Genomic DNA, 13,470 nt, shown 5'->3' with positions numbered 1-13,470 from the left:
GCTGCACAGTGAAAATCTCATTCTGGAAACATTCCCCTGGATGTGGCTAATCCATGTCTCCGCAATATACTTTCTTCCAGGAGTGCTAGTTCTGAAAGGTTCGCAGAAGAGCTTGTTTGAAGTTTGGAAGGTAGGAGACGAGGTACTGGCAGAATTGAAGCAGTGAGGACGGGTTGTGAGCCGTGCTTGAGTAGCTCAGATGCTAGAACATTTGTCCGTGAAAGTCAAACGTCCCGTGTTCGAATCTCGGTCCAGCACACAGTTTTAATCTGCCAGGGAGTTTCAGGGATATTGTCTGTCTTTGTAGGAATTGGGAATAGGTGGTTGATCAGGTATACAGTACCCTCCACCACACACCAAAAAGTATCTTGCAGATTACAGATGTAGATGTACTGTATGTATCGTATACCACTTCCATGTTCATGTTCCGCTCTTGAGGAAGGCACACAGCGCTTTGTGGTGTAGGGCCAGCCTCCTCCTGGAGCTTTTTAATGGCTGCAGAGTGCAGAAAGAATAGGCGTAATTTGGCTCATGGCTGCGTGTGGTAGGGGAGGTGAAGTTTGACAGCTGAAGTATATACACAAACTTATATTTCGCATAACTTGTAAGCTACTGCTAGTGAGTCTGCAAATGATTATATTAACAGATTAACTTATCACAACCATTAATCGGTTTCTGGTACCGAAAAAGAATTAGTCGCATAAACAAGAGCTCAACCATATCAAAACAAGCATGACGATGTGTTGCTAGAAAAAAACCACATACTACAACAAAGAGGTAAAGAATGGAGGGTTGCAGACAACATAGCTTAGTACGATACTAACAACGTAAAATAAAGATCAAGCCCCATGCAGAAATTGCGGGCCGGCAACCTGACATTCTGTTTGTCAATATTAAATGAAAATAATATTTTCTCCTTCTTTCATGTCTCTCCAAAGTGATGAGGTCTTCTAAAGTACTTTCAGCTCCTTCTTCATTCTCTTTATTGAGAGTCTGAATTAGCTAGCAGTTATTGCAAGTTTGTCAAACACAGTTTCAATTAGATTTTCGCTTCCTAGTTTGCTTCTGCCAACAAAAATGTCACAGCGCTGTTCATAATTTCATGTCCCTGATTATGAAGAATCTATTTGTACCTTGTGACATTGCTGTCAGACATCGTTACGATATTTTTTCATTCTCTGCTAATATTTACTAATTCTGTTTTTGAGTACTGGATCTGTGTGCTCGGGAGGAAAGCTTTGCGTTTTTGGCGCTCGAACGGTGCATTGTGCGTTCGGTGGCAAGGTCCTGATGTCGGCAGAAGGCAGTCAGTAATCTCAATAGAAAAGGCATGCCTCCTCAGGGGACAGGCAACCTCGCAGAACTGGCACCCTAGTCTTGCTATGGTCCCTAGGAAATAATAGAGTTCAACATTTTTGCCTTTTCTGCACAAACATCAAAGGCTGAGAAACCTTTCCACCGCCCAACCATTGTAAGAACGATTGCTTTAGGTTCAAAATTTTGGCCATCCAATCGATTTGAGTCACCTGACCAATCGAGGAAACACTGTACCTCGCCTGTACCAACAGCATGTTTATTAATGTGTGTTGTTTACACCGAGAGTGGAAAATTTCTGCTGCATTACCTTGTTTGTTAGTGAAATAAGAGATGTTCTTTTTCCATCACGTTGGCAACAGCACTGAGTCATCCCTCCATGTAAAGTTTCTTTTTTTGAACGCGAAAGTGGAGGGCTGTGAACATCAGTTTTGGGCATTCGTCTCCAGGCTGTAGTTGAAAGCAAGTCGCCTCTGCCTGTTCCCTGGTGCTGACCGGTGCACCTGATTTGTAGAAATGTAACTCAGATATATCGTTACTTGAATAAGTGGAGCAACCAAAATCTTGATTCCAGGAATTCATATTTCGAGTGTTTACTTAAAATGCGCGACAACAACTCCAAAAACTAATTCAGGGAATCCAGATATTGATTGCCCCAGTTATACAAGTATCGATGTATCTGATTGTCTCTATATGGAGTACATAGGCACCTGAAGATGTCATTAATGAGACGTGTAAACTGGTTGTTTAAATAAACTAACTTCCGGAAGAGTACGGCTGTTCGGCGGTTTTCTTTGGTAAATATATTACTAGTAGCGGCCCTGTACCCACGATGGATCAACAGATATCGTTTTCTATGGTGTATCAGTGGCAATATTATACAGATCATACAAAAACGCACTATGTATATATCTTACTTGATACGGTTATACCATAGCTTCTTGGTGTGTACTTAACTTCTCGTACCCTACCAATCCCCCCTACTAACTTTGTTAAATTTATACATTTATATTCACATGTTACTTAATATTTTTAAGACATTTATGAGATGACCCACACCTTGTCACATCATTCTCTGCTGCTTACAGCACCTTCTGCTTAGCTATAATTTGAACATAGCCACATTGCCACTTGTATTATTCCCCCTTCTCCTAACCCTTTTACAGAAGTAATTATTGATGTTTTACTCCTACTTTTAATTTTATATTAAATTTGTGTCTACTTAAATGACAGAATTCGTTTACTACACCTTGTTCAGGCTGAGCTACTACATTTCGTTGAATAGGTGATTATTCTTTATTAGGGATGGTTCCACACACTTGTTTCAAACGATTAATAACATATATATCATTGGCTATGGCCTGGTTACGAAGATTTTATATTACTTACACATCCACATGCCTCTTACAATAACTTTCAGTTTCATGATTCAGAAACATTTTTAGCTATTTTTAATATGTATCTTGCATTGTCATTAGGGACCTAATACTGTAATGGGTCCGCACGCAAGGTACAAATGTTAAATAATGTATACACCATTGGGTAGGCCATGGAGGCATAGAGCTTACATTACCCACATCTGTCCTCTCCTCTTTTTAAATTCTTACACTGTTATGTAAGAATAATTTCACAGCTAGTATGATTTTGTTATGATTACAGATGTGTGCATATTTTCTGATCGTTAAATTCACTGTTAGATTTTTCATATTGATGCTGTTGTATTATATAAGATGTTTTGGATATATGCAAGGTTCAGATTAACGGTAAATCATTTCGGAAAATTGGTTAGTAGGGTCACATATGTTGAAATGAATAATTAACTATTTTGTATGACATTAGAAGTCATTTTGGCTTTGATGTCTCAATTGCTTACACTACAAGCATCTTCGAAATTCTGATATGGGCTTGATGTTGGAACTGTTTTGGCCATTATTTTGTTTGTAAGCACTTTGTTTTTAGTGGTATTGACCTCTTATAATGTTTCAACATTACATGCCTATGTATATTTTTCTTGTGTAGTAGTTCTCTCCCCAATACTTGGTTTGTTGTTGTTATGTGACATTGTACTATCATGTGACTGCTATATCGCACAGTACTGTATGAAACAAAAAAGTCATATACAACTGCATCTTCTTTTGTCGTATATCTTTTATTGTAATTTAAGAGCATGTGTTTCTCTCTGTGACTGTACTATAGTACACATTTATTTTGTAACTTGTTCTTTTACTTTAGTTTGTAGCTTCTCTGATCAACTCTTGTGAGTAAACCTATTGGGTGTTGCTGTACCTCAGCAATGGTATTGTGCACGTACTGCTTTTACAAGTTTTCAGCTTTGTTTTCTGCGTGGTTGAGCCTGTATTATGGCGTTAAGTGTTAATTCTCTTACGCCTTCAGCGAATCAGTGGCGTATACTTTCCTGGTTAAATAGCATGTGTGCCACGTGATGTTCTTACAATAGATATTTTTCGCAAGTACACTCAATTTTTCCGACGAATAATTCTCAAGAAAATGTGTGTTTTGAGATCCAAAGTTTTCACTTCGTTTCCGTTTTTGTGCTAATGTTGTAAATATGATACATGATCGAAACCGGTAGTGAATAAATGTATTCTCCAAATACACGGATGCCGAATATATGGATGCTGTTGACAGCTGCCTGAAATTTTTTTTAGACTTTTCCATGCTTAGCCAATCCACAATAACAAATATAAGCTATTGTTCTCATTGTGGCGGTGTTTTCGTTGCGTAAAGCGGCCAAACTCAATGATCATTCAGAGAAAAGAACGATCATTGTAGCGTTCATCTTGTCTTACAAGATTTGTTTTATAACGAGAACTGCACTTACAGCCCTCGAGCCTCATCTGGGACACAACAGACGCAGCTTTCGGTCCATGGCACCATATTGCACCACAATTTTGCCCAACACCACCGTGGGTGTTTCGTAAGATGGAAAGGCCGTCACAATCCGTCTTACTTACATTTCACCCATCCTTTTGACGCCCCTGCAATGGAGGTCATAACTGCAACGTCCAGCGTTGAAATCCTTATGAGTGGTCGATGGAAAACACTTCAGACACCCCGCCGCTTAGAAACGAGCGGGAGGGGGGGGGGGGGGGGGGGCGAGAGGAAGGGGGCAGGTGAGGGCATTAAGGGCGACAATGTAACCAACATTTTCCTTGGGCCGTTGATACCCACACATTTAGCGGTCGAAAACTACAATTTGCACTGCGATAAGCAAAAGAAAAACGTTCTTGACACTCTTCGATACTGCTCGCATCTCTCTAACACTTCAACCATTCTCTGTGCACATCGTGGGCTGGCAACACCATTGAATGTGATCTTACCCCTTGGAGTATAATGCGGCCGTAATTTTTGCTCTTGTGTACAGGGTGAAACCATCAGAGACGTCATCTGTAGCAGCAAAGAGTGTTTATGCTTCTACAGCCCACCTGTTTCACATCCGCCTGTGGTGTGACCATGGAGAAGTACTACATTGACAAATGCTTGGACACAAAAGCAAAGGTTCCCTCTAAAGTCTTCTCAGTAAGACAATATCCTCGATGGCACCCGCCCACAGCTCTCCAGTTCTTCTAATAGTTAAATTTTTTTCTTCCTTGTTATCAGCTTATGGCGTCTATGTAGATCTGCACTCGAAACATAGCATTTCACCAATTTTTTTTCAGTCTCAAGTTCGATATTATAGTGTTGGCAGATGTTTCTCTGTGTAAAAGAAGAAAAGAAAAAAAAAAAGAAAAAAAGCTTTTTCCTTGTGCTATTCTTGCTACTATATCTTTCTTGAAACTTCCTTCATTATCTGTTCTAAGTTGGGCAAAACAAATTTCGACATATGATAAGAACTTCATCGTTACCTTTACTGCCCTACTGCCCTACGCTACACATACTGAGCAGGGGCCTCCGACGCTCAAACTAGTTAGTCTAGTACGCAAGTAGCGTTTTGTGAAGTGTAACTGGGACACCTGAGCTACAGTATCACTCGCGCTGGCGGTTCGCACGACGCTTTCTACTTTTACACCTACCGGCATACCAGTGCAACGTAATACAGTCTCGTAGAATCTGGTGTACTGCAGGTGGTCCGCGTCTTGCCAACACGATATTTCGACGTCGTAACTCGGCGTCTTCGTCAGGTGTTCCCTGAGACTCTCATGGAACACCTGATGAAGACGCCGAGTTACAACGTCGAAATATCGTGTTGGCAAGACGCGGACCATCTGCAGTACACCCGATTCTACGAGATGACAACAAACCGCCGGGAAAGTCTTAGAAATTGTAATACACAGTCTTTACAAACGAACAGTCAGAAGATACACTTCCAAGCAATGAAAGCTGATCCACACAATTTGTGTGTATTTGGACAATAATAACATAATCAAGCCTACTTATGGAAACATTCACAGAAAATAAATCATTGTACTAGGCCCAGTGGTAAGTCTACGACAGAAGTTGCATTGATATCAATCAAATTTAGTTTTTTTGCGTTCGTCGCACTTCTGCGTCAAAATGGATGAAATAAGTTACCATGCACTCGTGAAATTCTATATTTTGGAAAATTTAGTCCTAATGTGAAGGAAGATGTGTACAAGAATAATGAGGGATTCATAAAAATAGAGATTCTAGAAAGAAGTACTCAGCTAAAAAAGGCATAAGGCAGGGATGCAGTATTTCTCCCCTACAGTTCGCCCTATACGTAGAAGAAGCAATGACGGAAGTAGCACAAAAGGATCAGGAGTGGGAGTAAAGTTCTGGCTAAAAGGATAACAGTGGTACCCTCAGTGAAAGTCAGGAATTACTGGACACGTAGAAGGGATAAACAGTCTGACGAGCATACAACATAAACAGAAGATAGATGAAAGTAATGAGAGAAGAAAAAAATGAGTTTAGCGGTAAACTTTAAATCAAAATTTGGTAGTACGTGGAGCGAAAGAATTATACTAATTGGAAAAAAAATACTGTATGACAGACGAAGCAAGGATGATATAAGAAATAGAGTAGGACAAGGAAATAGGGCATTCCTGACCAAAAGAAGTCTACCAGTACCAAATATACGCCTTAAAGTCATGAACACATTTCTTTTAAGATAGTGGAACACAGAATTGTATGAAAATGAATCATGGACTGTGGGAATACGGTAAAAAAGAATGTCGAAGCGATTAAGATAGTCCTCCCCACAGTCAAGGAAAGGAGTATACGGAAACACTGACTAGAAGAAGGGACAGGATAGTAGGACATGTATTAAGACATCAAGGAATAGCTTGTGTGGTACTAAAGGGGCCAATACTGAGCAAAAACTACAGCATAGGGTGTATGACATGCCACATATAACCAGTCAGAAGACTAATGCAAAAAAAGAGCAGTTGGAAATTCATACAAGATTTGTGAAGCATTCCATTTTCAATAGATATGTAAGTTGTATGGTTCAAATATTGTAGCACGTATTTTGAGGATGGTGCATGCGGAAGACATCGCTAAAATACGGTCAAAGTTGAAAACGTAAAGACGTGAGTCATTGCACGTTGAAGTCGAATGCATGCGGCGGTCACATTAGAGTGACTGCGCCGTGTATATTCGACGAATACTACGTAAGTGCTCTGGAGCGTCTGTATGACGTGTATGACGAAAACAGCAGGAAGAAAGAAAGAAACTGTTTTTAATCATAAATATGCTTTGATTTTCCGCATTCCGGTTTTAGTAAAACCATTACAGACTGGTTGGGAAATAAATAAATTAATAAATAATTAAGTACGTAAATTATCTGAGAAAATGCACTTGTTTACTTGGTTCTTTCTCAGTGAGAAAACTGAAGTACCGTAAGTATTTAAACACATTATACCACATTTAGGAACCTCTGACTCAATCCCGCCATCATGTGTAAGAGAACTGATAAAGAATACCGTTTTGATTCCACAGGACAAATTAGTGTCGCAACCTCTACACTTTTTAGAACCACAAATCATAGAGAGAATCTAGTCATTGGAAACCCCCAGTATCAGCGCCTTCGCCTAATAAGTGCGTCTGCGACCTAAACACAGCTTTTCATCCAGTCAGTTCAAGAATTCCTCAACTCGTCCTAGGATATACAGCAACTTGTTACACGACCTTACAGCTTTCTCATACCGTCCATTAGAATGGGAGTAAACAAATAGATATTTAAATAAAAAGGAGGTCTGTCGTGTCCTTTCGCTGACTTGTGGCGTCAATGTTTCGGCGACACACTCCCAGAACGAGAGCTATTTTTTCCCCAACCTCCGACCGGTCGCGAAATGGAAACTGTGAAAATAAAAAATGTTTTACGTACAACATTTAGCTACACTTTCTACGTCTCTACATAGTCGCTGCTCCGACTTAGACATCTGTTATAGTGTTATGCCAACTTCCCAATACCCTCGTTACAGAAGGCAGCTGCCTGCCTGTGATATCCACCAGTTCTCTGTATTTGTCTGTTCCAAACTACTACCCTCGTAGCCAGCGGTTCATGTGAGCGAAGAGCTCAAAATCAGATTAAGCCAAGTCTGGGCTGCATTGTGGGTGATCGAACACTCCCATCGAAAACGGTGGAGGAGCTCCTTCTTTGCACCGGCACTGTCCGGCCGAAAGTTGTCATGAACAAGGAAAGGCATGACAGTTACGCTGTGTGTGCTACTTGAAATCAGTCGAAGCCTCTCAGCAGGAGTTCCCACTTGGCGGGAGACACTATTTTGTAGGCATCTAAAAGTGTTCACTGCTCACTCTGAACCGGAAATTGCGACGTGGAAAGATAGATGGGCTACTAGACAAATTGCACAACACATCTGCGCAACGCTTCACTAAATTTGTCACTCTGATTTTAATTTTGCGACGAATCGGAGGCTGGAAAAAAATAACTCTCGTATTAAGTAGAAACGGGCTAGAAACAGAGGGGTCCTGGAGTCTAATCCTTGCCAGAGCGCGGAAATTTGCAGTTGTCTTAAATCTAGTCTTCACCTCACAACGATATGAGGAGTCGCCAGGGACAAGTAACTTGGATTGTACGCTAAACTTAAGTCCCCATTCCCTCGTTGGATGATTGGAGTAGGTTAGGGATACGAAAGTCGCCAAAGTGGCGTACAATTAAGACAGTTACACCAGGCCTTTGAGCAATATGCACTGACTGTTATTATTATTAATTTCTGTAACGACCGACTATGATGATGTAAGAACTTCAGTTGCTCTTCTTTTTTGTTGTTCTTTCCTATTTTCCCAGTAGTCCCTCATTTCCTTCCCCCCCCCCCCCCCCCCCCCCTCCCTCCTGAGGTCTTCTCCTTTCCTCTGCCCATGTGGTTAGACATCTGGTTTCTTCTGCATTGAAAGCATTCTGAATTATATTCTTATAAGGGTTTTTGTCTACTATTTCCGATTCTTTGGTGTTTATTTCCAGCTCTTTTCTTACTTGTGTAGTCAATACTATTGTTGAGTTCTTCTGTCAGAAATGCAAAAATATTTGTTTCGTTAGCCTTTTCTTATTCATTCGGTAGAGGTGACAAAAAAGATTAAACTTAGTTTAGCCATTACTCCTGGTGTTTTCCGATTGTTTTTGTAGATCTCCTCAATACTCATCTTTCTCCAGCCATCTGTAATTTGTATTACTCCCATTATTTTGCGAACAACCCTTGTTTGAGATAGCTGTGTTCTGTCCAGATTGTAATTCATCGTGAGGCATTCACATCCACATAAAGCATTCTGGTCGTACCACTGCAGTGTAGTGTTTTAGTTTAGTTTTTCTAGATGTGCGTTTCTAGCTGTAGATATACTTTGTCAGTCCTTACGCTCTCTTCATTTCGTTAACTCTTGCATCTTCTGCTAATTTTTCTCGCCCAGTCTATTGTATGGTTTCTCCAAGATATTTGAATTTTCTGACTCGCTCTATTTGACCTGTTTTTTTTCTATGAATTTTGGTCCTTTTTTATATTTGTCATGAATATTCATTTTTCAACCGAAATTTTGAGACCAGCTCCATTATCTGTTTCTCCCAGAAGATTTATTTAATAACTGTGTCTGGTAGATTTTCTGAAAGTATTGAAAAATCAGGCAGTTTACCTCAGTTCTATTTGTTTTCGTTCTAAGGGCCGGCCGCGGTGGTCTAGCGGTTCTAGGCGCTCAGTCCGGAGCCGCGCGACTGCTACGGTCGCAGGTTCGAATCCTGCCTCGGGCATGGATGTGTGTGATGTCCTTAGGTTAGTTAGGTTTAAGTAGTTCTAAGTTCTAGGGGACTGATGACCATAGATGTTAAGTCCCATAGTGCTCAGAGCCATTTGAACCTTCTCAGGGTTATTGGTTCCGTTTCGTGACTTTTTTTACCTCAAAATTCCAGATACTTACATTTCTTTTTTCTTCAACGCAGTTAAATATTAAAGGTGATAAACTATACCCTTGTAACACCAGTTTTTATTTCACATCAGTGAGTTACTCCTCCCACAAATTTATCTTTAGAGTTTAACAAATAATGTTCTCTTGTTTTGTTTTAACACTCAATTCCCTAACGATTTCATATCTACCGAATCAAATGCTTTCTTAAAATGAATAAATGATACTACTATAGGTTTGTTGCTTAACAGTCTGTGGCGAATTATTGATCAAGTTAAAAAATTTGTTTTTTTTTTCAGGACCTTTCCTTTCGAAAACCATCATTCTGTTCTCCCAGTTGTTTGTCTAAAGTGTCTACAGCTCTGTCCAGGAGAATTTCTGATATTACACTGATCAGCCAGAACATTACGACCACCTACCTAATAGACGGTATGTCCACCTTTGACACGGATAAAAGCGGCGACGCGGCGTGGCATGGAACCAGTGAGGCCTTGGTAAGTCACTGGAGGGAGTTGGCATCATGAATCACATACCAGATGAGTTCGATCGCGTTCGGATCTGGCGAGGTGGAGGCCCAGTGCATCAACTGGAACTAGCCACTGTGTTCATCGAACCATTCCGTCACACTCATGACCTTGTGACAAGGCTCATTATATTGCTGAAAAAATGCCACTGCCTCAAGGAGACATGATCTTCATGCAAGCGTGTATGTGGTCCAAACAGTGTACGGTACTCCATGGCCTTCATGGTGCCTTGCACTAGCTCCAGTGGATCCATGGATGACCATGTGAATGTTATCCGCAGCATAATGGAGCTGACGTCAGCTTGCCTCCGTCCCGCAGTACAGGTTCCAAGGAGCTGTTACCCTGGAAGACGGCGGATTCGCGCGCTCCCATCAGCATGATGAAGAAGGTATCGCGATTCATCAGACCATGCAACGCTACGCAACTGCGCCAACGTCCAGTGCCGATGGTCGCTTGCCTGTTTCAATCGCAGTTGCTGATTTTGAGTTAACATTGGCTGCGGAGGCCTATCTTAAAGTGTTCGGTGCACTGTGTGTTCAGACACACTTGAACTCTGCCTAGCATTATAGCCTGACGTTAGTTCCGCCACAGTTGGCCACCTGTCCTGTTTTACCAGTCTGCCCAGCCTACGACGTCTGATCTGTAATGAGGGGTGGCCGCCCAAGCCAAAGACGTCTCGTCGTGGTTTCACCTTGGTTTCGGCTCGTGCTGAAGACACTTACCACTGCGCTCTTCGAACACCCGACAAGTCGCGTGCAGTTTCCGAAATGCTCGTGCCGAGCCACCTGGCCATCACAATCTGCCCTTGGTCAAACTGAGATAGATCTCGCGCCTTGCCCAATCCACACAAGGAAATCACTCTCACTGATACTGCAAGCACCTTGCCGCTATTATCGTCTAGACGAACTTATATCGATAGTAGGTCTTTTGTCATAATGTTCTGGCTGATCAGTGTATTTTGTGTGTCATTGGTAGAAGTGATACTCTTGTATAAATGTCGTACCCAGGGTGGACCAGGGTCCTCTGGTTTGGAGTCGAGTGCAGAATCTAAACCAGAGGCCACGTCGACTCTGTGACGAACATGGCTGTAGATTCCTCGACCTATGCTATGGGGTGGAAGTTTGTAGGACGCCCCTCGATAGATCAGGGGCGCACTACACACAGGAAGCAGCTACATGGGTAGCACAGTACTTGTGGCGTGCAGATGGGGATTTTTAGATTAGGTTCCTCCCCATGGTAAACAAACCGCTGGCCCGAAAAATTACCAGTTCATGACACTGATGTGGGTGTGTCAACTGTAAAAATTGTTAGTTCTGATAAACAGGTCATTCCAAAAGATTTAAATATGCTTAATCTCATGTTAGTAAATTGTCGAAGTCCGTTTTAATCTCCGAAATAAACAGTAGCAATGCCAATATTGTATTTGGTACCGAAAGCTGGTTGAAACCAGACATAAAAAGCAGTGGAATTTTGAACTCTGATTGGACAATGTTTAGGAAGGATGGGACTGATTCTACGGGAGGTGGTGTGTTCATTGCAGATAAAAGCTGTTTAAACGCAGTTGAGATCGATATTGCGTCGGACTGTGAAATAGTCTGGGTAAAGCTGTCAATCAGACAAGGATTGAGCATTGTATTAGGATGTGCGCGATATGAGCCCTCCGCCACACACCGCTTGTTGGCTAGCGGAGTATATATGTAGATCTAGACTTTTGCTTTTCTCTCTTTTTGTGTGGTCGATGGGTTACTGCTATTTTCCACTCTTCTGCAATCATGTCACTTTTCCAAATGTTCTAAAAAAGGCAGTACGTTCTGTCCGTTTCGACAATTATGCAGTAATGGAGTCTTAACCGCTTTATCTGTTGTTTTTGAGTGATTTAGTGGTTTGTAATAAGGTCTTACGGACCAAACGGCTGAGGTCATCGGTCGCTAAGCTTACACACTATTTAATCTAACTTAAACTAACTTACACTATGGACAACACACACACACCCATGCCCGAGGAAAGACTCGAACCTCCAAGGGGGAGGGGAGCCGCGCGGACCGTGCAAGACGCCCCAGACCGCGCGGCTACCCCGCGCGGCTTTGAGTGATTTGATGGCTTTAAATCTTCCTCCAGATTTTGTGCAAATTCCAGTTTAACTGTTGGATAGTTTAAGAGGCTTTCAAAATATTTTTCGTAGTATTTCACAATTTTGTTATTTAATTCTGTTTTGCCGTTTTCACCTTCGAAACCAATACTTTCTTTGTGAATGATACCATTTAAATAGTTGTTTAAAAGAGTGACAAAAACTTTTTGATAAAATTGTCTTGTATTTCCGTAAGCTGAGGTAGTTTGAAGGTTCTTTTTGTTCTCCGGATTACTTTTGATGTTTCTTTTCTTTATTGTCTTAATTTTTCTGTATGTTCTTGTTTTTTGAAAATCTCTATTTTCAGCTCTTCATACTCTTCGTTCCGCTACGTTTTGTTTTTATCTTTGGCCAGTCCTAAAGTTTTCTCTGCTGCTTTACTAATTTATTATTACGGTTATTATTGCTATTATTATTATTATAACTATGTCACATGAGTGAAAGCGTGTGAAAGGTAATGAAGACTATTTCTAGAGTATATGGTCAGTTCTAACGTACGCTGAGGTGATAAGTCATAGGATGCCTCCTAATATCATGTCCAAGTTCCTTTCGCCGGCGTAGTTCAACAGTTCGACGTCGCATGGACTCAACAAGTAGCTGGAAGTTCCTTGCAGAAACACTGAACTATGCTGCCCCTATAGCCGTCCATAACTGCGAAAGCGTTGCCAGTGCAGGATTATGTGTTATATCACATAAATGTTAGATGGGATTCATGTCAGCAATCTGTGTGCCCGATACTTCGCTCGAACTGTCCAGAATGTTCCTCAAACCAACAGCAAACAACTGTGAGCCGCTGACATGGAGCACTGTCACCCATAAGACTTCGACCGCTGTTTGGGAACATGACGTCCACGAATAGCTTCAAATAGTCTCAAAGTAGCCGAACATCCAGAGGACCCAGCCCATTCCATGTGAACACAGCTCATGTCATTATGGGGCCACCACCAGCTTGCACAGTGCCTTGTTGACAACTTGGATCCACGGCTTCGTGGAGCCTAAGCCACACTCTAACCCTACCATCAGATCCTACTAGCTGGGGCTGGGACTTGACCAGGCCGTCCAGGGTGCAACAGATATGACCAAGAGACCAAGAGAGGCGCTGCAGGCGATGTCGTGCAGTTTTCAAAGCACTCGTGTCGGTCGTCTGCTGCCATAGCCCATTAACGCCAA

At 41.7% G+C, this 13,470-nt stretch overlaps 1 protein-coding gene across 1 annotated transcript in view; it reads left to right on the top strand.

Annotated features, from left to right (window-relative positions):
- The window catches only part of LOC124619276 (ATP-binding cassette sub-family G member 1-like), a 373,642-nt gene that overhangs the window by 214,542 nt on the left and 145,630 nt on the right, over nucleotides 1-13,470 (top strand). The gene's annotated exons all lie outside the window — the stretch shown is intronic.

Source organism: Schistocerca americana, chromosome 6, assembly GCF_021461395.2.
Source record: "Schistocerca americana isolate TAMUIC-IGC-003095 chromosome 6, iqSchAmer2.1, whole genome shotgun sequence".
Lineage (NCBI taxonomy): Eukaryota > Metazoa > Arthropoda > Insecta > Orthoptera > Acrididae > Schistocerca > Schistocerca americana.
Note: the sequence above shows the minus strand (reverse complement) of the source record. Positions and strands in the feature narration are given on the sequence as shown.